This window comes from Solanum pennellii, chromosome 2 (assembly GCF_001406875.1).
Source record: "Solanum pennellii chromosome 2, SPENNV200".
NCBI lineage: Eukaryota > Viridiplantae > Streptophyta > Magnoliopsida > Solanales > Solanaceae > Solanum > Solanum pennellii.
In genome coordinates, this window is record NC_028638.1 from 37608053 (window position 1) to 37613419 (window position 5367).

A 5367-nucleotide genomic window follows, 5' to 3' on the forward strand; every position below is an offset into this window, starting at 1 on the left:
TTGTTTTATTTAATGAGTTTAAGTCTTCCGCATTATTTTCTGTTGATATATGTTAAAATGATAAGGGTTAGATTGGTTGGTTCGCTCACATAGGAGGGAAATTGTGGGTGCCAGTCGCGGCCCCGGTTTTGGGTCGTGACATTAAGTTCCTCTACAAACTCTTTCCATCTACCCTCCTCTAATCGCCGCCCGTTCTCCTTCACTAACCACTTCTTACCACCTCTTGTCAATATTGCATGTTCATGTTGATCATGTCCCTTAAGATACTTCAAAAAACCTAAAGAAATTTTCTATGATATAACAAATTAATCAATTAGACATTTTTCATGATAAGATTATTCATATATTACTAAATACGTAAAGCATACTACTATTACTGGTGCTAATTACATGTTAAAATTAAACAAGAAAATATTATTTCAAATACATATATCTGACGAAATGAATATATATTGTTAGTGTTACTTACAAGTCCATTCTTGAAACCTGGTAGAATAAGCTTAAAAAAAGTGAGGTTTCTTTGGAGGGATTTCCATGAAAAATTATGTAATAACTGTAGAAAATGATTTATATTTTAGGGAAGATTTAAATGTAAGAAAAATATTGAAAATAAATATATAATTGTAACTTGTAAGGGAAGTTAGAAGTTACTATTAGTGATGGAATTAAAATACAAGCGGCTTTTCATATTCAAAGGACAATTGATGTATTAGTGGACGATTTAAAATTTTGAGTTTATAAATTTTGAATTTTTAAAAAGAAAACAGTATTTATTAGAATTTATGTAGTGTGCATTTTGGCTGAAAGTACTGTGTTGTAATGAATCATTAACAAAGTTGATGCATGAGTGACTTTAATATTATCAGCTACAATGGCTCAGCTTCTTAGTGATATCATAGGCGAATTCAAGATTTGAAGAATTTAATGCACCAATTTTAACTTAAGTTAGGTGTTAGCGAAACATTCAGTAACAATTGTCGAATTATGTAGTATTTAATTGGCCGCTAATGGCTTGAACTGTACATAAAATATTAAATACAAATATATAGATCAAATATAAGCTTGTTAATAGTTGTACTCTACTTTGTTATAATTAATAATATAAGGTTCTAGCTAGGATATAACCCTAGCTAGCGAGCTATGGGAGTGGTGTTTTGTCTTATATTAACGACCCAAGTGCATTTTTATGTTGTTCATGATTGCACTATTAATTATATTATTAGTTTCCGTGAGTTTTTTAAAATGAATATTTATATATATACATATAATATTTTCAAAGTTAATGGATTTACATCACCCTTACCTATACATGTGGTTCCACTTTTTAGTGATATTGTTTCCTGTAGGTTTAGGTTAGCATAACTTTAAAGCACTCAATAAAATGTAAGACTTGCTTATTTATACATATTCAATATATCTATTGTATTTTGTTGATATGAGATTTTATCTTAAACTAAAGTGACACGTATCAAGTCATCAAATATTTCTCTTTACTTATTTCCGTTCAGAATTGTCAAACTCAGTACCAATTTACACTTAGATATACTACTATGACGACTTTTTATTTTGAACTTGATCTTTTAAATAATTAATCTCAAAATAACTTGTTTTGAATCAAACAATTTCGAAATCGTAAAATTAAAATTTTAGTATAAAGTGGTAATTATAAATTTTAGTATAGGACCTTAGTATAATAAAAGTGTGTCTCTTGGATTTCGAATATAGGTTGAGGGGGTACTTGTGCATTTTTCCTAAATTCAATACATAATTAATCTTTGAAATTTTTACTGACATTCACTCCATAGGTTGATCATAATTCAATAATTTGCATCTTATTTTTTTTGAGTCAAACTAAAATATGCAAATAATAAACATAAAAAATATAATAACAACAAAAAATAAGTCAATGTGATGATTTCTACATAATCTAACAATATCTCTCGAAAAAAATAAAAAAAATTAATGTGATGATATCTATAAAATTTAACAATATATTATTTATACTACTATAATATCTAATATCAATATGATTATTAATTACTTTAGAAAATAAAAAAATAAAAAGTTATTAATGTAATGAAAATAAAAATCATTAGAACTTATATTAAAGAAATGACTTTTTAGTTTCATAACATTGTATTTAATATAATTAATAGAATTAAAGAATTGAGTTTTGAATGGTGAAAAAATAAAGAAAAATCCCAAAAAAAATGAAAAAAGAAAAGATCAATAGTTAATTAAGAACCAGTTATACTTTTCCAATAACAAGAAATTCAAAAGCTACCGTTTTGCCAAATATATTTCTTAAATATTTCTTTCTTTATATTCCTCTTTTTACTTTTTATTTTTGTAGCTCTCTCTCTCACACACACAGTGTAAATTTATTTTCACAAAAAAAAAAAATTAAATTCCTGCCACTCAAAAAAGATGGAAGTTTTAAAAAAAAAAAAAGAAAGAAAGAAGTTATAAATAGATTTATGACAAAAATGACAAATTACAAAATATAAAATGGAAAAGGGTCTAAAATACCTTCGAAGTATTGGAAATGGTACAAAACTACCCTCCATCCACCTATTGGCTCCAAATTACCCTTTCCACTAGGGGTGTGCATCGGTCGGTTCGGTTCGGTTTTACATATAATCGGTTCGGTTTATCGGTTTTCGGTTTTAAAATATGCTAATCCAATAACAAACCAATAAGAAATTTTTTATTGGTTTATCGGTTTTTGATGTTATCGGTTCGGTTTCGATTAACCCAATAAGAAAATGTCGATCAAATAATATATAATAGTACGTATGTTATAATTACATGTTATCAACTTACCGCCAAAACATAATAGAAAACTTTGAATGTTGATCAAATTACTAACATTCACAAACTTGCAAAAGCTATCTCCTACAATTACAAACTAGAATTAAAACTAAAATAAAATATTACAATGAGACAATCTTGAACAGTTGCTTGATCCACCAGATAATCAACAAAGTTCTCACCAATTTCCTACCAAAAAATCACATAGCCTGAAAAGCTAATATTGAATCCATTTATGTATTAAATTATGTATATTTAATATTGAGGAAGGGTAAAGTAGTAAATAACTATCGTCTTATTGGGTTATCAATTTACCCAATAACCCAATAGGAAAAACCGAAACCGATCCAATAACCCAATAATTATTTTTAACAATAACCCAATAACATTTTATCGGTTCGGTTTATTGATCGGTTCGGTTTTTGCACACCCCTACTTTCCACCCACCTATTGGTTCAAAAATACTCTTGTCATCCACATTTGGGTTCAAAATTGACCATTTATTTAACGGTTTCAAATTTAAACTACTTAAATATTTTTAAAAATATTTGGCGCTCAATTATTGGATATAATTTAATTTATTAATATCATTTATAAATCAACCCACTACCCACCCATTACTAATCAAGCTCTACCCAATTAATATATCATTTTTAATATCAAAATCGCCTTAAACATTACTAAAGCATGACGATTACCGATTCCTGAAAATGACATTCAAAATTATTTGAGTCCGAATTGAATCCCCAATTAAATTTAGGTTGAACCGCTTATTTAGGAGGACACTTCCAATAGGATTATGTTTCAAGCTTGAATTCAAAATTTATGATTAAAAGTAAAGAAGTAGCACCCCTCGAATTAACTTATGCACTTTTTAAAATATAATTTTATAAATATTTATTATTTGTTTTAAATATTAAAACTTTAATATATTATTTTTAAAAAAAATTACTATTAAGAAACATCACATAATTGAGGCGAAAGAATAATTAAGATGAACATAGTAGACTTTTATGTTTATCGGTAATTTTTATTTGGACATTTGAATTATATTATGTGTTGATTGACGACTTGAATATATGATAATATACTTTTATAGACATTTTCGCCTTAAATTTTTAGAAACATTCATTGGTAGTAATTTTTCTGTTGTATATTAATAATGGGGCGAATTTATTAATTGGGTATGGTCTAATTAGTAATGGTTGGGTTGTAGAATGGTTAACAAATTATATTAATAAGTTAAATTATAACAAATAGTTAAGCACCGTGTATTAAAAAATATTTAAATAGTTTACATTTAAAATCGTTAAATAAGTGGTTAATTTTGAGCCCAAAGGTGGATGTGAAGGGTATTTTAGAGCCAATAGGTGGATGAGAAGGGTATTTTGGAGCCAATAGGTGGATGGAGGATAATTTTGTACCATTTCTGATAATTTAAGGATATTTTAGGCCCTTTTACGAATAAAAAAATCTTTGAAAATGATGATGGAATCAAAATTTAAGAAGTGTTTTATTTTTTAATAAACGAAAGCAATTTAGTAGACGAAAAAAGTAGCAACATAAATGAGTCATCAATTATAAATTAAACTTAAATTTTAATTATATTACATGAAATCTTTTCTTTCCTTTTTTTTTTTAAAAAAAATGCCCCATCAAGATTATTTATTTATCAACAAAATTAAAAAATAGTACAACTACCAATCCCAAAAAAGATCGGTTTCCAATAATAAAAAAGTAAAATGAATTATAGCACTAACTAAAATTTTAAATAAAATAAATAAATAAATGCAGAAAAATGGCAAGAGTTTCAGAGGTTTCCAAATTTCATATTCAGTTTTCTTTTATCAGCCGTGCAGAAATTCATTGCTATCTTGACACCATCATATCCGTCTGATTTTCATCTTTTACAAACAATCTCATGTCCGGCATGTAGCAATCTAATTGTATGTGTTTATATAGTATTCAAAAATGAATGTAAAAAAACTTTTCAAATTATGTAATTAAGTGTGAAGAATAAATCTTCGTAAATTTTACAATTAAGGAAAATGTTTTTTAATGTAAGAAATTGATAACTGAAGTTTTTATGTGTAATGAGGGAATAAATAAATACTATGCTTTTATATACTAAAAAAAACTAAATAGGAGTATTGTTTTATGTTTTAAAATGGAAAAAAAAAAAAAGAGGTAAAACTAAAACCACAAAAAAAAAAATCCAGCCCTTAGAGGCATGTCACATTAGTGATTCTTTGCAGAAGAATGACAAGAATCTTAGAGGTTTCCAAACTCCATATTCGGCCGTCTTCTTCTATCAGTCATGCAGAAATTCATCATTATCTCGACACCGTCATATCTGTCCGATCTTCATCTTTTACAAACAATCTCATGTCTAACATGTAGCAATCTAATTGTAGGTGTTAATATAGTATTCAAAAATGAATGTTAAAAAACTTTTCAAATTCTATAATCAAGTGTAAAGAATAATAGCATGTTTGGATGAGCTTAAAAGCTGGTTAAACTGACTTTTACTTATTAGAGTGTATGACAATTATCAAA

The 5367-nt window shown here is 26.9% G+C and overlaps 1 pseudogene; it reads right to left on the reverse strand.

Annotated features, from left to right (window-relative positions):
• LOC107009977 overlaps positions 1–536 on the reverse strand; it is a 9799-nt pseudogene extending 9263 nt beyond the window's left edge.
• Positions 537–5367: the final 4831 nt, after the last annotated feature.